Below are 23834 nucleotides of genomic sequence, written 5' to 3'. Positions count from 1 at the left end.
TACAAATAGCAATTATTATACAGTCATTTAAAATGTGCCATGTAAAGATATGGAACAAAATGGATAAAATATGGATACGCTATATAGTTATTTACGTAAAGAATAGAGGCTACTCTTAGACTATTACTCCCTTGATACTTTTAGATATTGATTTATATTTCGTCTATCAAAGTTGCCCTTTAAGCAAGCTTTTCTTTGAAACAAAACTCCCAAAGATATTAAAACGAAAAACAAAACAACAACAAACAACAAAAACCCAAAACAGCAACAAAAACAATCAACAACAAAAAATACATGACAAAAACATGAAAAAAGCTGAACGGTTTGTTGTTTAACTGTCTGTGTTACGTTTTGAGAGAATATAATATTTATCACTATAGAAGACTACATATTGAAATTTAAATGACGATGTTATTTGCCCTTTGTGAATCATTAACATTTATCGGTCTAGAATCGAACGAACACTGTTTTTTTGTATATTTTTAGCAATACATCAGAAAGTTTTTCGAGGTAAGATTCAAAACATTTAAGCAATATCTCTCCTAGAAAAAAGTACTGTTATTTTTAACAAATTGGAAAATTGTGTTTAAATTGTTGTATTTAATTCGATAAAGTATGGAACTGTTGTTTATAACTTCATTGGATCATGTCGTCAAACGTGTTATTAAAAGAGGCTAGGCTCGCCCCTTTCGATTGCATCTAACGGACCAAGTGAATGTTTATGGTTAACATAATTAAGCTGAATTGTTTTCATTTTGTTCCTTTATCTTGCTTCATGGACCGCGTGCAGGTAATTGAATTGCAGCTCTGCCGTTTTTAGGACACCAAAGACTTTTGTTCTGGCCATTAGCCTGTATCGTTTCGTACCTATATTGGAGTAATCATTTCTGCGTTTTGGTTCACGCAATTCTACACTTTGAATTTTTAATGACGATGTTAATAGCCCTATGTGAATCTTGCAACGAATGTTTGCATATGTTTGTGGTTGCACGGTTACAGAATGCACGTGCCAAAAGGCGTTTCATGCTATGTCAACAAATGATTTATTTTATTTTAGAATGATAATCATAAGCAATTTCAGTTGGAAATAGTAAACAAACAAAGTCAGTATTCAACGACGAACTGTCTTTAAATAGTCTCTTTATTTTGATAATATAAGTATTTACTTTCATAAGAAATGGACACGATAGCTGTTCTTTTTCTCCCTAACCTAATATAAATTAGTCTTAATACTTAGTCATATTGCTGCAAAATTACTTAAAATCTTAATTCTTTTTAAATTTTTTGGCTGGTTGTCAAACGTATATAATTTGTTATAACAATATTTGTCATTCAGACTTACATGAAATTATGGTTATTAAACTAATGGCTGAAAATATCTTGCTTTTATAGGCTTTAATGACACTTTAGATATAAACTTTAGCCCTGGCATTGAATCGCAACAATAAGTTCTTCTTTCAGTATTTATCTGAGACTTAAATTATAGCTACTGTATCTTAAGTCCAAGGCATCAAAAGAAACCATTTTCATTGATTTGGTAGAAAAATGCATTATATCACTATATTAGTCTCTTTTGTTATTATTTTTATTTGTTGTTTGCTTATTTGTTACAATTTTAATAAAAAAAACAGACTTGTTCAAAAATTTGACTACCGTTTTGTATGTTCCAAAGGAAATACATTTAATATTTTTATTTTTAGCAAGCAGACCAAAGTTCATGATGAACAATGTCTTTCGTCTGCCCATTTATCTATGATATACATATACCATTCTGGTAAAGTCCAATTAACCATTGGAAGGTTTAAAAGAATATCTGGTCATCAAATGTCTACTAGTTCATCGTCACTTGCTGCATTTCTCGCTTGGACGCCATTTGATGCTTTGCATCAATGCCGTTCTTGTTTACATGATATACCATTTGGCACGAAACATGTAACGGACATTTTGAAAAATAAAGTCGATTTGGCTTATTTTAATGTGGATTTTAATATTTCCTACAATGATTAGTTGTTGATATTTGTAGAAAGTGGGTAGCATTATCGGTGAAAAAGAAAATATACATGCTTTGATATTTTTTATCATCTAATATTACTGACTACAGTAGTGACAAACAGAACAATGTTGCACTTCTGTCATGTCACATTACATTTACAAGTATTGTAAGTCTTGTTTTACCAGGTAGGCACCAGAGAACGCATTTGTTTTATTTAATTTAATATCTGGCCCCTCTGTCATGGACAGTGCATACGATAAGTATAATTATGCAAATTTAAATGATTTACAAAACATCCGGAATAATGTACACTAGTTCTTAATCTAAATAGAAAATGACATGGGCGCAGAAATGATTTGGTAAGGTACCCGTAATGAGCGCATTTTTTGCGCGGAGCTTCTCAATGGATGCATTACAGCAACATTTGTACTTTTATTGTCTTTCAGTAATAAAGATATGACAATACGGGAAATTTATCTATAAAACATATATGCATGTATTTATTGTTATCAGACGATTGGCACACTTTTTCTGTTACATTTCCTACATGTTGAATCATTATCATGTATAATTTTCTTAATTATCTTTAAAACAAAACTCCAATTAAGACGTATCTAAAACCAATGCGGAGAAAGTTCACATTCATAAAAAATGCATTAATGGCAAAATAAACAGATAAAACATATATTTCCAAAAAGAAAGACAATAAAATAACCGAACTAAAAAAAAACGCAAAAACGCAAAAAAAGAAAAAAAAACCAAAAAAAAATCACAGGATAAGCACACGAGAATACAAAAGACCTGTACTTTTTCTTGTAATTTATCAGATATATACTGATTTTACAGATGAGCAAATATATGATAAGATCATGCATGGTCTATACTGTTGGTTATTAAGTCAGTGCATATTTTGACATTCTCCCTATAGTGATGAATTAGACGGGAATTGAATAGTTCAGCAAATCAAACAGTCATTATGGTGTGATACAATTTTATGTACATACAACAAACTTTATTCGTTACAGGGCAATTCCACTTTGCCCTATCATCTTATGGCAGTAATTTCAAAAAACAAAGAGGTTGAAAGAAACATATTTCACTTTTCTTCTACACGTCCAATGATATGTTGATGACCCCGAGTGTTATTCAATTTCAGAACTCTAGTCTATATATCTTGGTTTAACTATGAACGTTTTAAAACATAGAAGTAAGATAATTATGTAAAAACCGTTACTGTTTTGAATTATTTAAACATTATTTTATATCAAACATACCGTACCTTTCCTTATACTTTAGTATGCTATATTATAAATCATCGACTAGTGAGACATTGAATATGATGTGATATTCTCCGGGTTTAATTATTCAGCCTAAGATTAAACATCACACACAAAAAGAAACACCTATTATTAAAATCAATCAATTTAACATTGCGATGTATCTTTAACCTAATATTGTGAAAAAATAGATTTTTTAATCGAGAAATATACCATAACGAAGAAAATGCAAACATTTTAAATAATTTTCAGTGTATTGTTAATTGATTAATGAGTCTGATTCTATTTTGGATAAGAACAATTCAGGCATAGTTCGTCAGTTCAAATAAGCTCGAGTTTGAACTTGCCTTGGAATCTTAACGGTGGTAAACGTGAAATGACCCTAATTTACTGGATTTTAAAAACAAAAGAAAACAAAGGCTATGCTTTTATATGTTCACTGTCTGTCAATATTTGTTGTGTATCATTTATTCAAATGATTAATTGATTTAGTTTTCAACGCAAATGGCATTTTGTGATAAATTTCCATTAAAACACTTTTATCTCTTAACAGCGAACGAATTAATTTTAACACGTTCCTGTTAGATTGATTGCAGTATTAGTAACTTAAATTTAAATTTATGTACAATACACTCTTTGATTTTTTGTTCAGCGAAATGATGTTAATATGTGTTTCAACTAAATTACGTTAAAGAGTAAAGTATTGGCTGTCTTTGCAGATGTAAGGCAGCTTCCGCATTCCAAATCTTATAATGTATTGCTCAAAACGAGAAAATTCGGTATGGAAAATGGATCTTTACTAATGCCTCCAAATAACTCTAGAAACTGATGTCGAAGAATAATAATTTAAAGACTTCATTCACTTTTCACAATTTTGAGAACAATCTAGATGTTATTTCGGGCAAAGTGTGACATGCACTACAATACATTGATCTTTTATAAGGATTAATTATATAGGCGAGGAAGAAATTGACAAAATATTTCGTCATTGTCTTATATCCTATGCAATTCCGTGGATTCACTTCGTGCCAGACGCACTTGTGTGATATATAGTGTGCTCACATTTTATTTCATTACAGTATTAAAACTTCTGAAATGATTGTTCCTGCCTGGAATTCTGCAGCACTGTTCTGACATTGGTGATAGAAATGTTCCCGATTCAATACCAAAATACTTCAATTCACCAGTGTATTAAAAGTCACCTTATACTAAGAACACAAAGCATTATCGCTTTCATGTGAAGCAATAGAGATAAAAAATATGAGAATAGAAAATATTTATTACATGGATTACTTAATAAACAAGAGAATGTACCAATATTCAGGCAAACTGTTACACATGAGTAATGCCAGACACGACGAAAACAAACGTCGATTATTATATATATTCTTTACTAATATATACTTTTGTAAGAGACATTCATTAGCTTGATTTTAAAATATATTCAACTTTTACATAAGTGATCACCAGTTCAATTTAATAATGCCTGTTAAAAGTTTATTTTATTCATTTTAAAACTTTCATTGGGAAATAACATAAACATATTAATAGTAATCAAAACGTATAAAATAATATTGTAGACTATGTTAACATTACGTTACAATCTGGATAATCGTATTAGCTTGACCTTTCAATTAAACCAGATCTTTTACTTACCGGCATAAGAAATAAGAATAAAGTGGTAAGTGAAAGGTTTATTTTATACTAAACTAAACCCTTGGACAGTTACATTTTTATTATTATTGAACGATTACAACATAAATGCTACAAAAAGAGAAATTTAAGTAAAAACTATAGAACATGAAGATGATATAAACATCTCGTAGTAGAACTGTCATTATGGAAAAAGATCCACACTTTAAAGAAAATGAATGGTTTTCTACATCTACCAATTTCCATTAAATATAATGTAAGAAAATGTTCCTTATCCTCTTCGTCATTACATCAATTTTCTACAATTTTCTTGAAATCGATACGGGGCTTCCATTTAGATGTATTTATTTTAGAACCGATAATATCATGTCAAAGAGAACATCAAACAATTATGGTTCTGTCTTTAAATTGTGTTTTTACTGCAATTGAAGACAAAAGGATAATTATGTTTAGCACTATAATTGTAAACATTGAGATACAAAAACGTATTCAGCTGGAATTGCTACAGCCAGTGTACTAGAGATTGCATAATTTTAAATAGTTTTATATTTCGAAGTCGCTTGATTAAATTGAGAGTCCAAATGACAACAATTTATGAATTCTAATTACACAGACTGGTCAAGTTCTGTTTGATATTCCGATGAAAGTGTTTGGGTTCTATTTTTTGTTTTGAATAAAACTTTCGTGACTCGCACAGTGTAAGGTTACAAGCATAAAATGCTAGCTCTAATATGACAATATGTGAAAATGTTATGAATAATATGTCTTCAAAAAATGTATAGAGAGCTTGAATTAAAACGTGTCTAATTTTCAAAAATGTACACTCGAAAAGGATTAAAAAAGAATAAAAAAACACTTTCTCACGTTTTACAATTATAATAACTCCTAGATTTTGCAAGGACTACCTCAATTTCTATGCTGTTTGTCCTGTTGAACACCACTTGAAAAAGTTCGTGTTAGCCCTGTAAAAGGTAATCAGCATTATTTCTAGTGATGATAACAGTAAAATCAGTATTTCTGTCATTGCCGGTGACAACTGTCATGTCAATGTTGCCGTGAATAATTGTGTCACGGCCGGTAACAATAGACATTATTTAGTGTTCCCTTCTGTGCAAATGACCACAGTCAAGTCATTGTTCAAGCTACCGTCAGTAACATGTGTTTCTGTCACAGTTGGTGACAACAGTCATGTCGGTGTTACTGTAAATGTCAGTGACAAGATACTTGTCATCATTTTCGTCACTGCCGGTGACACAAGTCACGACTCAATGTTTCCGTTAATGCCGGTGACTCTCACTCTCAGTGTTATGCTTAAACCTGCAAACGAAAGATTTAATGCTAGTCATTTGAATTAATACACGTGAATTAGGAGTCGATTTGATGAGAAAAAAACATAAATAATAATCTATAAAACATGTATTTATAGGAGCTGAAAAGGGTTTTTGTATGCACTTCGTTTTATATTTGGTAGAAAGACTTATAACCGTTTTGTTGAATTGTTGCAATGCAATTGTAGACAGAAAACTACATCCTTTATTAATATTTCATGAAATATATGATTCTATTTGTATATAAAAACAGATACATACTACTGATTGGAGGTTATTTGTATCATTAGAGATAGTGTTACAGTTGCCTTTCATGTACAGAAACAAGCATGGTGTCACATTATGTAACGCAAGCACAACTAAATGTTATATTGACGCCCTAAAGCATATTCAATAAATATGTTTTTTACAAGAAAATGTCTTTATGAAATGAGCTTCTTGTTTAAATTTAATAAGATGAAGTAATAAATACAATAATGAATACATCCAACAGTAACATATCTGCTAATATAAAGAGTGAATAAAACACTTATTGTGAATGAGTCATACCTAAACCATAAATGAAATGAAATTTAATTGGAAATTTGATATGGTGCATAAGTTATTGACAAAAGTACGTTTTACTCTCTTACTCTCTTGAATAAATCATATAGTTAAATAACCGCCTCATTGACCTGAATTTTAAGTCAGGCATTTTTTTTGTAATAACTGGCATTAATAAGAATATGAAAGTTAAGCTCAGACTATAAACTTTGGTTTTGCTTTCCATGAATATTTCTTTTGAAACAAACAACAACAAAAAACAAACACATCAACAACAACAACAACATTTAAGATGTTCAATTCAAGTTAATTTTTTACAGTCTCTCTGCTTACAATTAGATCGAAGAACATGAACATATTATAAAAGTCGCAACTATATCAACAATGAATATTCAAAAGTAATAATTCAGGGTTCCGTGAAGATCCTGGATTTTTCAAATGTCCATTTCCGGTCTTGAAATGTTCTTAAATTTCTTTACAATCGTGAGTGGTTGGAGAAAAGTCCGGAGAAAGTCTAAGCCGTTACAGTTTACGAATTTAGTGCTTTATCAAAACACATGCGTGAAGTATAAGAATGTAAATGTTTTAAAACGAAAATTATTAATTTCATAAAAATACAATATAATTTTGTTTTATCGGACTGAAAAATAAAAATACAGTTGTCAACTGTGTTAAAAACGAAAGTAACGAAATACTTGAAATGACAATTTATAACACAACAATTAATGTTTTAATAAAGGTTATAGTTTACGAGCGCTAGCGACAGGTTTGGTAAATGTCTAGACTAAGCATTGGTCATTTTATTAAAATTAAAAGCAACACATATTATGTTGAAACCTTGAATTAAAGCTAAGAAGTCGAATTTGGCAACAGATTCGAAGCAATTATTTGTATGGGGAAATTGCTATTCATTCTTCGAATAAGTAAAGCACTAAAGGACAAATTTAAGATAAATATATCTGTGACATTTCAATGAAATAATGTAGTCGTCTTTAAAGAAAGAGAAGAAGAAACTCGCAAGAAGGAAAGGAGCAATCATATAAGCCTACATAGTAAATACAATGACTAGTACATACAATGACATGGCAAACGTATTGTGTTTGAGCATTTCTTTCAAACATCTAGAAGAAATGATGTTAACCCTGACAGCATTGAATATCAGACATCAATCAAAGTAATATAATGACGCTCCATAAACTTGAGAGATCGCTGTGTAATATCTTTCAATGAATGCAAGGATGTTTCAATTAACCTACTTAGAAACATAAACATTTGAAGATTGATCAATCTGTTATTTCATTGAAAATGTTATTATATGAATCTACTTTCCCCTTTTTATTCATTCATTGCAAAGGACAGCTATAGAATCAAAGTGACAACAGTACAAACATTACGTAAAATAATTATTCCAATAATCGAAAGTAAACTTTCATTAGTAATATAGATTCGTCTAGATTCGTCTATTAAAACGCGTTTATAACATGCTTTGTAGCAGGAAATCTCCCTTTGTAAAAATTCATATTTTCAATGCATAGAAAAAGCATGGGTAATAAATACATACTCTTTACTTGGTGTTTGACAATGAGGTATGACACAATGTCCAATTTTAGAAAAGGAAAGAATATCAAACATTTTTGTAATTTTCTATGTAGTTCAGTTTGTTCAGATTGCTAAAATTGTAGATAATTGTAGATAATTAGCCAACAAAGACATTTCAAATCTAAATACCCGCGTTCTATCTTATGATACCGTTAATTCAATATTAGTATAATGTATGGTATAAACACAATAAAGCTTAATGTATTAGTAATGCAAATTTTAACTACATCTTCGTAACACCCCAACAAATATGTAAATAGACAATGGTCAGATTATATATCCTGTGTCAACGTTTTTGGTTCCGATCTTTGGTATTTCGTTTTTGTTTTTTATTTGTTCTGATATGATCATCAATAAATAATTATTTGTACGTCAATCCATTCTACCTCACTTGTGCCCCCTCCCATTTTTCTTCATTGTCCCTCTTGGTGCCTTGCCGATGTGGTTTGATTATGACGGGGCTACGTTCTGTGAATGTTGCTGTGCCATGTTGATATTTGTTTTATTGTTTTATCAGTCATAAATCACCCGATAATTTTGTAAGTGGCTATTACTGCTGCGATGTTTCGCAAATGATCATACTAAAATAATTGATTTGCAATTTCCAACACTTATGAATCTGTCCTTTTTCAGATTTTAAATAACATTTTGTTCGTGGACATGGTATTTAAGATTGGATAAGACAATAATAGCAGGCAGTGATACATCCTGCCTATTTTTAGAATACAAAATGGCCAATGAACAGAAAAACTAACTTTTCTAAACTTGTTTTATAGTTTGTGGTGTTTATGAGCGGGAGGCACGGATGAAAAACTTATTGACAATTAAGTAGGTTTTACATATAAACTTAAAATCCAAATTAATGACGATGTGTTTTGAACATTCAAGATTGAGCAGCAAATTGATTTCCTGGACATAATAAATATTCACACAATTTCCCATTACATCATTCTCGTATTTTCCTCAAATCATTCTGCCAATGCTTGATTACATGCACTTCAACGAAATTATAGATATGTAGGATTCTGGGTTATATTATCGGAATCAGTGTAAGGACCTTCTACTGAGACACATTGTCTATCGATTATCATATAACATTGATTATGTATTATGTTATCTCTCATGAGCGAGAAAATTGAAGACCTATTTTAATTAGTTTAATAAAGATATCAATTGCTTGACTGTGTAAAAGAGAAATATATTTTCTGAAAAACATCTTAAAGTTATAATATGAATAAATTTATCGGATGACATTAATGATAGCTTTTGAAAATCGTTAGCACATTATATCACTTAACAGTACTAATGAAAAATAGTATTGTTCTTTCTCCTTATAAGACACACTATCTTTGTACGTAATTAGAAATTCATGATGTTGATCAATAAAACCTTTTGTTTCATTGTCAATATCCTATTGTGATTTGATTTACACAAATAACAACATGTACATCTACGGACGTTTTTGTGTTAGCTGTTAAATCATTTCTGCTTTATTTTTATTTAGAATAAAAAGTTCAAAATCAGTGCGGAGTAAGTATCCTCCCCCTCTTGATTTCCGAATCCTCCAATCTATTGCCCATTTACTCTCCTCTTTGTAATTCCCGTTTTATCAAATTACTTAATAATAATTAAAGGCAAATGTTAAGAGGAGAACGGAAAATAAATTCGAAACTTAATTAATGAATAGTTCTAAATATGGCAAATCACACATGAACTTTTCTCTAAAAGATATAATATTAGAGTCATCGTCCTATTAATTATTTAATTCTAACAGGCGTGACTCAAGAAGAATGGGGATATAAACATTTGTAATTACTTGAAACAAATCAATCATTTTTTAATGCAGTTAATAATGTCAAAATACTTATTACTTTATAGTTATTGTTTTAAAGTAGCTGACCTCCAGAAGATAGCAGAAAAACTGCCGTCTTGCTAATATTTCAAAATCCTCCCTCAAAAACATGATATAGTTGAAAGAAAACAAAATGACACTTCAAAATGTTCATATTTTAACATTATTGCTCTGAAAACAAACGGTTCGCTTTTCCACCAACGGGAAATACCTTCTTTAATTGCACCACGGAATTCTTTCATCCGGGTTTTTTTTTTCTAGTATCACGTGATCGTACAGGACAATATCGCAACCTGTGCTCCGGAACGCACGGAATCCGGGATTTTATCAAACATATAGGGATGACCAATTTATCGATTTAACCTTTAGCTTGAAATGTGATTGGGGCCTACTCCATGACGAAAATTGATAAACGATCCCGGGCATACCGGATACTGGGATTTTTCCGGACCACTGTTGTGACACGTGACTGCGTTGAATGAATTATCTCCTCCTATTTAAATTGGTTACTGCGTTAGTAACGTTATGGAAAAGAAAAACCCGATATATTAACACTTTTGAAAACATTCTTTCTTGAATTAAGGTGATGGTGGATTTATACAATAAGCCTAACTAGATCAGTATTTACTGTTTACTTGAAATTTTATTTCATTTTTTTCATTTACCATCTAGGTCAGTGGCTTTAATAGTCTTCTTTTTTTCTTGGCTAATTTGCTAATTGTTGTAAGCTTGAATCATAATAATGCTCCGATTTTCACACAACTAAGACGCTGAAATCAGCGATGTATATAATTCGGCGGGAGTATCCATTCAAGGAACTTGCTGGTAAGACTTTCAAGAAAACTTCTCGCTAGGTTTGACAGAAACTCACAGTTAGTCGTAGAAATGACTGCAAATTGTAAACAAGATATTAGGTAATTGTACCACAAATTGACTTTTTAGAATAACTGATTGGTATCTAATATCTTACAGACAATCTTTCTGGTGTCTTTTTGGTACTTGCTATCTGAAATTAAATCTAAGATGACAAGGATAAAGGACAAACATTATATTCTATCTCAATCACCAAAAGAATAAACTAGAATGAGAAGAGGCTCTATTTCACTTTTTGTCAAATGGTTTTCATATTACTGTGTGTCAGTGTGCAATACTTGTCCCAGTTTTAACATATGACATGTTATTGTATTATAATCTGAATTACGACACTCAGGAGAGAGTTTAAACGGGTGGATAATGTATCTCCATTTTATTAAGGGGAACAGTTTAGTCCATACATGCTAGTCTGATTTATCTTCTGGTTGAAAAAAGAAGAAGAAGTACAAACAAAAGGAAACCCCTATCAATTGCTGTGTTGAATTTTCTTTTTGACCCAGACTTTTGTTTTGGCAATTTTGACCACAAAACTGTATTTCACCAAGCCAATGATCGACACCATTTTTCTCCAACAAGCGATATGAGAACACTTTAGTGTTACTTTCATTCGACAGCTGCAATTAATGTTTAATATAAATAATATAAATAAGCTTCTTGACGTTTTATAGTGTCACGAATACTGTGACAATTCCATTTTATGTCAAAAGATGAGTTATATCGTCTCATATGTTGAACTGGATACTTAATGAGAAAATTATATCAATTTAAAATAATATTCTAACAGGGTATCATAATCTATGCTGTTTTTGTTACTAAATACTTTGTTTTGCTTCGATCTACTTTTGCACAGGCCAATAACAAATCATAGTTTTGTGTTGTATATTATATTTCTATTTTCTGTATAATTTTATTCATAAGTACAGGTATCAATATTTTTTTATATTTATTTAATATAAATTGTACTGAATCATGTTTATAGAGCGTTTTATGTATTGAATCAAATAATGATTTCGGTATACGTACCATTATTGCATGCATATACATGTATAATTACAGGAACGTATCGTTTGTTGCATGAGTTTTCACTACGACTCAAAATCCAATACTGCCTACCATAAAGAACTGACCCGAGACAATAGCAGTCAACGGAAGGATTGATGTGAGGGATATATGAATGGTTGGTTATACGTATATACGTAGCACATAGAGAAGTCACAGACATTTAATGGGGACAAGCTTATCTTGACCAGCTTCATGGTGGTATAATGTTAGTTTTATAAAATCTATGCATAGACTAACCTCGCCAGAGTAAATATTAAACGCCTAAGGAATAAACAACACGATTTATCTGATCTCTACAATGAGGAGGAATCAGTGTTAGAAATTAAATTTGACCTTTGATCCTGTGTGATTGATACGTCAATAAGTGAATAAATATATTAATATTCATTGCCATCCAGATAAGAAACATTTGTTGTCTATTTATTATACAAAGTCTTGTACTTTGGTTTCAGATTTGCATAGGAAAATGTTATTCTGAAATAATCCTAATTCTTACTTATTAGACCTATGTCAGCTAAATACGCGACAGACTGCTTTCGTTTTGAGCCTCTAAGCAAGCAATATAGGTAATTATTTAGTTTTGGAAAACTATGAGATAAACATATGGTTCCATGTTCTCTTCAGGACGTATATTTGCGACAGGGCGACTGGTGAAGGTTTCCAAAATTTAGCAATATTGTTTAATTTTTATCAGGGGTGTCGCAAAAGTATACTGTACACATTTTCCGTACAATCCTTGTATTATCATTTTAAGTTAGGCTGTCTCTGCTGCCTTTAATATGCTAGATGTTTGGATTATTAAAATATGTCTTGCATTAAAATTCCGATGTTATTTATTCGGAATATCTTAGATTAGTTACATGTAGAGTGACATCTGTAGTATTGTAAAGGAAATTTCATTATCTAATCATTACATCAATTGTTAATATTTGATGATTTATTAGTGTTCAATATGTTTTAAAGGAAGAAAACAATTAAGAAGTTAAAGTAAACGAAATAATAATAATCATAAAAATGATCATTGTACAAATAAATTGTCACTGACAGTTATAATCGGAAGTATAATTCTTTAATTTGCAGATTATTAAAAATCTTATGTGATAAGGTTACTGTCTCTTATGGGAAATTTACACCGCAATCGCCATTTTCCATAAATTACAGCGGCACGTCTGCATCATTGCCGAGGACAACAATGGTAAGTAATCATATTTCCCTAAGTGGACATCTAATAATGTCCGTATTCGACTCATTACAGTTTATTTGCATACAGATGGCTGCACTAATAGAATAGCCACAAGCAAAGCTGTTCTGAATGTGGCACAATTTTTCCATTACCCTTTTTATTGAATTTAGAAGACTTGTCATAAAAGGAAATATTTGTACTTTAGATATAGCACCAGAACTATTGTTGTACGCAGTTAAAAGGTCCTTTAAACAATACATTTGTATGTTATAAGAAACAAACAAACAAACAATGTGAAGTAATGAAATAAGTATACATCTTTAGACACAGCTAAATATCACGACATTTTAACATTTTCTTAATAAAATAGTAACGCTGTATAAACTGTCGATCATAACTAATGTCCACTGTAATGGATATTATGTATATATCGTTCATATGTTCTGTGAATTTGATTGAAATTATATTTGGGTAAACAAATTGGATACAGAAATGATTACATGACATTTTCACATGAGAAACGTTTAGTATAATTGTTATATATTCAGTAAAATGGTTAAAACACCTGTTTAAAATTTCAAGTATCAAGTTTATAGTTGATAAATGCATGTATATCTATACAAATGTATCGATTTCCATCGGATGTAACGTTATTTTCCCCAAGGAAAATGCCATAATCCGGTCAATAGGCTCATTAGTAAGAAATATGATAATGATTTAGTTTAACAAGTTTGTACATTGCGGGAACAATTAAAATATGTAAATTGGTTTAGGCATCTGTATTGTTTTTTGTATAAATTATTTGACCTATTAAACAGTAAATGTCTTTGTTCTTAAAACCGTTTCTGATAAATAGCTTGCGTATTCTATAACACAAACATACTTACTGGTTCGCATTCTTGTTTACAAATGTGCATAATTTAAGAAATGTCCAGTTTATTAATCGTGTTAGAATTTTATAGAATATTGCTTGGACGCAGCATTAAAGGCTATGCTATGAATTTAGTATTGTGCAATTTTCAATGGCTATGATTAAACATTTTTTGCATAAAGATTTTTAATGCGTTCCAGAATAAAAAAGGAAATTCCAGATGTCCTTTTTCCGGGGGTCTACCTCTATGCACTTTTTCAGCAACAAATTTACATGCAGAAACGAGAGATACAGTTAGGGGAATAATTCCCCTATCTTTTAAACCTCAAACGCATTGTACCTGTCCGTTATGCGGATGATATTCCTCTATCTTTTCATATGGGTTTAATTTCTAAGGATAATGTTGGAAATCGTTGTTCGGAGTTATTTGATGAACACATATACGTATACATAGAAGAATACATGTATGTTATATTTCTTATACTTTTTGAAATGGGTAAGTAATACTGTCATTTATGCAGTTCATTCTCCGAAATCAGTATGGGTGTTCGCATATGGTATAATTCTGTTCAATACATGATGCCTTTTTCATTGCATTCCTCATGCGTTAGTATGTTCTTTGCCTGTAATTGTTATTTATGTAGATGAAAAATTTTATGATATATGGTTTATCCCCGTTTTAATAAAGATGGTATGATCAATGACAAAATGGAGGGTAATAATATAAGGCAAGCATTTGTTTTATTTTTGTGACAATTCGTTACTTTATTTAACATTTTCCATCATGCATCATATTGTTACAGTGAGAATATGTAGTAAATAAAACAAATATAAGAAAAAATATTTAAAAGCTATCAAAAACTGATATTAATATTATATTTTTCAAGCTAGTAATAACATATTATTGTCAATCAGCTATCTGTTTATACAAAATACTTATCCATTTACCTAAAGTGTAATCATTATTTACATTAATTATCACCTTTTTTAGGAAAAAAACTAGCGCAAATATATAAAATTTATTATATACATGTACTTATAAATGAAATATTGAAAAATATTGATGTAATAAAATGCGTATTTTCATTTTCCGTATTTTAACTATAAAAATCTATTTTTCACAGCAGTGAAACATATTTTCCTTATTTTCACTGGTGTCTTACCGGACTACTTTCTTTTAAATTCTGCCAGTACACAAAATTTAAGGGAAAGTCTTTCAAATTTTAATGTCAAAAAGAGAAAAATGCATATAATTAACAGAAAATTCAAGTTTTTTTCTATAAATACATGATTTATTTTCATCTTGTAGCATGAAAATTACATTATTTCACTCGTGGCTACCGCCACTCATGAAATATTTATTTTCATACCACTCGATGAAAATAAATCATGTATTTATAGAAAAATCTTGAATATCCTCTATTTATTTAGATAATAAATAAAATAATAATGATAACACAAATTAACAAATTATAATAATAATAATGATATTAAAATGAGAAAAAAAAATTGTCAGTTATTTTTAGTTTAATATTATACTATTTTTTCTCATTTTACTATAGTAACTATGCTTAGAAGTCTTAAATATTGTGCTTTAACAATATAACTGTTATATTTACCGGTATGTGTTTTTCCAAAATACCCATTAATTCAGGAAGGACATAGAAAAGTTGTTTGAAGTGGCAAATAGGTGAAAGATAAGCTCCTTTGCTTTCTAACGTTTAACAAAATGAGCAGGCAATTTACTCGTAAAGTACATGTTTTTTTAAAGCAGTTTATATATCATTTCATGATAGGAAGATTTTTACTTTATCCTTTTTTTAATTATTCATAAATAAATAAAGGGATGAATAGATAAGTAAATATAAGTAAATACATGTATAACTATATGAAAACTAGTAAATAAATAAATGAATAAATAATTAAGTAAATAAATAAATCAATTTATTAATGATGAATAAATAAAATGAAGAAATAAAGATAACATAAATAAATTAAAACAAAATCAATTAATAAATTAATTAATTAATTAGTTAAAATAAATAAATACATAAATTATTGATGTAATACAAAGTGCTTGAAAAGTGAAAAAAAAACATCAAATGGTTAAAATGTAGTAAAAAATGCGGTATATCAATATTAATTGTATATGCGATGATGTGAGTTTGGTGTCATGAAAATCTTTTGTTTTAATGATGAGTAAATATCATAATTATATAAACCGGTTCAGAAAGAAGACAGAGCTCATTCAACCAACGTTTTATTTTAAAAGATTTTATGGTAATATGACACGTCTTCAACTGCTAATAATTGTGAAATAATATTCAAGATTATGCGGACATTTAAAATGTAACTGTTTGTTATCCATGTATGTTCTAAAAGTGACAATTCAATGTTCTTAAATATCTTTACTCAAAGAAATTGTAAAACTTATAAGCTTTCATTCTAGGCTAATCGTACAATCTCTAGTTGTAAAACTGACAGTCGATTTTACATTAATCATTTAAGCTAGAAGTCAATAAATACACTGCCCTGAGAAATGCTAGCACTAATAGTCCATTACGCACTACGCAGACATAATAAAAGTTAAACATTAAATTGATTAATAACACAATTTGTGAGAAGTTCTACACTATCTTCAGGTATTTCATTTAAAAGAATGCGTTTTAAAAATAATATAATAAAATATATATTACTTACTTTATGATAACAATTATGTAACACAAGTTAAACTTAAATAAAAACAAACAAAAGAAACAATATGGATACATAACTGAAAATGAAACTAAACTATTAATTTTATCTAACAACAAAAGTATCTTAAAAATGTTCGGCCGTTTTAAGCCATGCTGCCTTGTTATTACAACTATAGTCCTAAATATATTCAAACGTATGTTCAATGATATGTTTTATTAGATCGTTTTTCCCCATGTTGTTTGTGTGTTTTTCCTGTGTTTATTTATTTGGATTAAAAAAAAACAACATTTAACTTGCAATAAAATTTATCCATAGCATAGAAAGAGCTTAAAGTTTCAATTTTCATCATAAAATCTTTTGCATTGTTATTTAAACAAACTAAAAATAAGACAAAGTTGAGGTTACTGAACATTCATCAAATGTAATGATAATAACTAATAAATTATTTATGGAGATTTCTGATCTCATGTCTAATTTCCTAACTGATATCGAAAATCAGAAACAAAAATAAAAATCAATTTGAACATTGAAACATATTAACATATTAAGAAAAGATGTTTATCAAAGAAAGATATTGGATGTTAAAAGCTAGTATCAAAATTTTAAAAAGGTTAAAGGCACAATATGTCCCAAAATATATCAATCACAAAATTGTTCTATATGGACAATGAGTGCGTACTATTTTTATAAAACGGTTACAAGATACCAAACATAAATGAAACTAACAGCATTTTTGAGGCATGACGTGCCTTTAAGTATTTAATATCAAAGATAATGAACAAACAGAAGTTTATGGCACAATATGTCTCAGAAATCCATACTTATCAAATATTTTAATATTGCGCAATATTATATTACATAAAAACTCAAAGCACTGATAAGACATATTATTTATACATTTCCCGGAATTATATTTTAGTGGAATCAAATACTAGTAACAAGTTTGATTCTTAAAAAAATAGAAAAACAAAAAAACTTTAGTTGAAACATAATGAATTGAGAATACTAAAATCACTTCAGCAACTTCAAAGTTAAATGTTTATGCCTGATGTCTTCAGCGCGCATTCAAAATTATTCGCGTTTTTTCCAATGCATCACTTGTCTTTTATCCGTTTTATCCGTATTTTATGGTTATTCCTTATTTGACGCCTTTTTATATTAATATCCAGTATCATCTTATTGATTGTTTAATGTCAAATCACTGTTTCTTTCTTCTTAAATCTGAAAAATAAAATGAACAATTTCATTGCATTTTTTCTCATTTCTTTAAAGTAATAAAATAAGTCATACATTTATTCAAAAGTTTTAAACGATCAAATTGCTTGACACAAATGAAACACATGACTGTATGTATTTAATTGGAAACTTATCACTCAATAAAGGACTGACAAAATGTGCATGTATCACATACTCAATCTGAAATATATTCATTTTTTTACCCTCTGATGTGTGTGTGATATAGGTCTTAGAAATACATGTGACTTACACTTTAAGCATAACGGGGTTTTCAAGTAGATATCATTTTATTTATTTGATTTATTGCAAGGATTAATGCAATGTACTTATAATTTTATTATGTTACTTTTTATTCATGGACAAATGGACGAACGAGTCAAAACAACATTTAAAGATCATTATATGCAAGAATAACAAACATTAACAATAAAAAGCATATGGATATACATGTAATTATTAGAAATAATTTATTAAGTCTTATAACATGCGTAAAATTATTATGCTTGTTAAAGTGTTAAGATTATTTGTGTAAAGTACAATAAATGTAAAATTGTAATAATATAAGGTTCGAGAAGTTGAATTACAACAATTTCAGCTATCGTTATGATTCTTTTATTAAAATGCATGGCAATGAAAGAGATGTACCTAAGCTAAAACAATAGTTTAGAATCTTAATTAAAATCTTATGGAATAAAGGTAATAATTATGTGATGTTAATACAAATACAAACAGGAAAATATTAAAATCAATGTATACAAAACATGGAAATGGTGAGTATATAAATACCTGATTAATTAACGAATTTCCAAGCACCACTCGATTACCTCTCGATTAATTCTTCCTTGAAGTTTCAATAGCCATTGTTTGTAATGTTTTGCTTGCTAATTCGAATCATCACTGTCATTAAGTGTTACATTTCGTTGTTTTAGTACACACACTTATACATTTTACATAACACATATGTACTATTCCCCAAAACTAGTTTCTATTTGAACCGACTGGGCCGATTCTCTCTTCTGATGTTGCATAACCCTACGGTCATACTTTGGTTAAATCTGCCATTATATGAATGCTGAATCTGTTCAAAACATGAAAATACCATAGCACAGTCGTATAATTTTTATCGGTCTGTAAGCAATTTTAATCTAAAGAAACTTGGAATAATTAGACAAAATTCTTGTCATTAATTTAGCACAAAAAGAATGTTTATTTTATCAAGATAATAATGAATTTTAATTATGACATGGTAGAACAACTTTTCGTGTGAGCTATTTATAACTAGGAAATACATTAATAAAAGTGTATACGAAACATCATCTTAAGTTTAACGCCTTTTTATCGAAATACCGGTATTGTGCTCATTTCAAGGAAAAACTGTTTAATTGAATTTTTGTAATTTTCAAAGATCTTTACGTACATAACATAACTTATTGATGAGTACCTGTATAACCTTATTTAATGTCTTGAAATATGCTGAAAAATAAGTATATTTAACAAGATACTAAAAAAAATATAAAGGTAATTTTTGGCGTTATCGTGTTACATTACAATAGTGTGCACGTCTTTTGATAATATATTATGGTTTTCAAAATTCGAGTATTAGTCATATGCACCTGCATCTACTACATAAAGAAATATGGCATGTTTTCATATTCAATTATATTAAGTGTATCCCTTTGTCGATTATGCTCTGTATCATTCTGTTTTGCTTTTTCTATAACAACAGAATATTATTTTCACATTGTCGTTTATCTGTTTGCACGAACAGCAGACAAATACGTTTCTCCCACGAACCTTTTTCCTTATCATATCGGCTTCTTATGCAAATATTTCATCAATCAAATAGTGTACAATAAAACCTAGCAATTTTTATGTTTACAGTTTTATGGTGGTTTTTGTACTACTTTAGAAAGATTAATAATATCTGTCATATTTTGCGGTTCGGATCGGAATATCCGTCCCGAGGTGACCCGCCCATTGGGCGGTAACGAGACTCGCTCAGTGCAGATTTTTAGTCAAACTCGGCCTTTCATATTTTGAATTAAAAGAGAATATTTATCTTTTTTTTGTAGCAAAAAACGTTTTATTTACAATGCAATAAGCTTTGCTTTAATGCAGGACTCCATTCCAATAATAAAACAGTATTGTGCAAAAGCTTGGTTTTGAAGAAAATGCTCCAATCTACTATTATTGAATATTAGACATTATCAGCAAATTATTCATGTGTCATGATCGTGATGGAGAGGTGTATATAAGTTACGCATTTACACTACAAGTATAGAAAACGATGGTGAAATAGAGAAAAACAGAATCCCTAAAGTAAGCCCAACACGGCTCGGTTTGATTGAGCCTTTTCATGGACGGTACTGGAAAGTGCAAGTTACCATCCACGCCCCCTAGCACCGGCTTAAGCAGAATTCAACATTTTACATGAACTGGTACACTTTTGAATCAAAGACAAGTTTGGGTCAAAAACAGCCAATGCCTTATTTACACCAGGTCAGAAGAAAAAAATTTGTACATTAAAAAAAGATTGTGAAACAGTTAGATTAAATTATTTGACAATAGCGTCTATGACTGGTATCGTTGTAAAACGCCGTGATATTTACAAAAGTCCTAATGCACCGTATCAACCATATACTGCATGTTATTCATTACATGTACACCAAACAATATCACAAAACAACGGTCCTATATGATAAGTTGGCATTCTAGTAGTTAAAATACTTTCACGAGCGGTTGATACTCTTAAAAATGATAAGAATCAATGAATGTGAATAAAGAAACATAATGCTACATGTAATAATCTTTTGAAAATTTCGTAAGTTTTAAGATTTAGGACTCATTGATCTTATTAGTATATAGATATATCTTATAAAACTTCTTTTAAAATATTTGAAAAGCTTGTGCAAATCGTCCTCTGATGAATTACTAAAACTGCGTTAATTGAGGTAATATCTCGTTTTGCTATCTTCATTTAGGCCATTTTGACCCTCTCTTGACCCTTGTTTATAGACGCCTTGCAGAATGTAAGGTCAATTTCAGGTCACTCATGTTTTATTTAGTGGAGGCAGAAAGCTGTTTACTGATAAGCCTCTAGAACAAGTTTAAAGAGAAGTTATTTATCAATAATCATACTTTAATTGTTAAAATAAGCAATTTTTATTAGCATAATATATCTAACATGTTTCAGACATTTGTGAATTATTTGATGTTTTTGTTTGTTGGTATATTTAAAGTTTGTTTAATGTAAAAAATTAGGATATTACTTAATGGTGAATAAAATAGTTAAAGGTTAAAAAACTAATGAAATATCAAAAATGAAATATTCTAATGAAATAATTTTCATAAAATTCGAAAATGGTAACATTTTGATATTTACAACTCTGGTCGGCTCTTAACATAGAATATTTCTTTTATTGAAAAACACATGAAAACTGCATAAACAGAATACATTATGTTGCGGAACAAAATATTATGCTACTACTTTAAATACGTTTTTAACACAACAAAACATATTCATTTCATAAAGGCATTCTTATTCAAATTTATGGATGCTCAAAAAGGCAAAACACAGAAAACACAATGTCATAACTTAGATTCCTAAATACTTATTGTGGAGAAGGGATGCATGGACAAAGGCTATAAAAAGATTGGAACAAGAAAATTAAAGCCGTGGCAACGACACAAATAATTCTTTGTATTCATTTTACGTTTTATAATGTGACCAATTGTTTTGCTTCATGATTTTTTTAATGCTTCATAACATAATAAGTAACTGATGGGCCTAATAATTTCTTCGTTTCACACAGTTAATTAATTGTTAGCAAAAATTGAAGTTTAGCCTTTATTTTATTAGCAGGCTTTTCTGCAGAAATCGAACTATTTTAAATGTCTAGGTTATGCATTTCCTGTATAATTTAGATAGATGTTATACAAATATATGTATTTAAGCCAGTCTGTTGTTTTCATTTTTTCTGTATTCTGATATTTTTATTTAATATTGGTAGTTTTTAATTATAGTTTTGAAACTGAGTTTATGCCTGAGGTTAAAAATAAATTAAAGATGATTTAAAATAAATCAATGACAATTTAGGAAAATTTGATTTGATCATTTTTTTTTCTTTATCAGGTAAGCATTGTAAGGTATGTTCTTTGTACACTGTCTCTTGCTTGCCAACACTTGTAAGTTTCTCATTATAGAACTGGCTGCACATATCCAAACACTGGTACATAATTATAATAATGATGATGATGATGACTTTATTTAAAGAGGCAACATAATTTGACACATTCAGGATTTCTTTTCAGTTTCTATCAAAATGTACATATAGTATACAGTTTCAATCAAATGATTTATGTAAAGATACATATTGTTTATCTGGTACATGTATTAAAAAGATTTTTCATATATTCAGGGAGAAGAGTGTTTAGGGTCAGTTAAATACTTAAATGGCCTTTTTATAACTTACTCTCAGAGAATTTTTTAAATACAGTTTAATCAGTTCAGAAAATAACTTATCAGTGGGCCCATTGAATGCCAGTATCTGTAGCTTACTAGCCAAGATTTTTATTGTCCAATAATAATGGATCAGAAGTGTTTTGTCTGCAGAAAAGGATAGTTTATCAAAGTAAAAAACTAAATTTACAGACATAAAATATTAAGAGTAAAACCCAAAGACATGGTCATTTTTGAGCATGTGTAGACTCTTTTCCATGAATTTAGGCTATAAGCAGACAGCTTTCTGCCTCCAGAGATAACCTGTGGTCAGTAATGATATGCGGCGTTCTATTTTAAATGTCTAGGTTATGCATTTCCTGTATAATTTAGATAGATGTTATACAAATATATGTATTTAAGCCAGTCTGTTGTTTTCATTTTTTCTGTATTCTGATATTTTTATTTAATATTGGTAGTTTTTAATTATAGTTTTGAAACTGAGTTTATGCCTGAGGTTAAAAATAAATTAAAGATGATTTAAAATAAATCAATGACAATTTAGGAAAATTTGATTTGATCATTTTTTTTTCTTTATCAGGTAAGCATTGTAAGGTATGTTCTTTGTACACTGTCTCTTGCTTGCCAACACTTGTAAGTTTCTCATTATAGAACTGGCTGCACATATCCAAACACTGGTACATAATTATAATAATGATGATGATGATGACTTTATTTAAAGAGGCAACATAATTTGACACATTCAGGATTTCTTTTCAGTTTCTATCAAAATGTACATATAGTATACAGTTTCAATCAAATGATTTATGTAAAGATACATATTGTTTATCTGGTACATGTATTAAAAAGATTTTTCATATATTCAGGGAGAAGAGTGTTTAGGGTCAGTTAAATACTTAAATGGCCTTTTTATAACTTACTCTCAGAGAATTTTTTTAATACAGTTTAATCAGTTCAGAAAATAACTTATCAGTGGGCCCATTGAATGCCAGTATCTGTAGCTTACTAGCCAAGATTTTTATTGTCCAATAATAATGGATCAGAAGTGTTTTGTCTGCAGAAAAGGATAGTTTATCAAAGTAAAAAACTAAATTTACAGACATAAAATATTAAGAGTAAAACCCAAAGACATGGTCATTTTTGAGCATGTGTAGACTCTTTTCCATGAATTTAGGCTATTAGCAGACAGCTTTCTGCCTCCAGAGATA

Source organism: Ruditapes philippinarum, unplaced genomic scaffold (assembly GCF_026571515.1).
Source record: "Ruditapes philippinarum isolate M1 unplaced genomic scaffold, ASM2657151v2 ctg297_1_1_1_1, whole genome shotgun sequence".
NCBI lineage: Eukaryota > Metazoa > Mollusca > Bivalvia > Venerida > Veneridae > Ruditapes > Ruditapes philippinarum.
The sequence above is the reverse complement of the archived record's forward strand: the minus strand, read 5'-3'. Positions refer to the sequence as shown.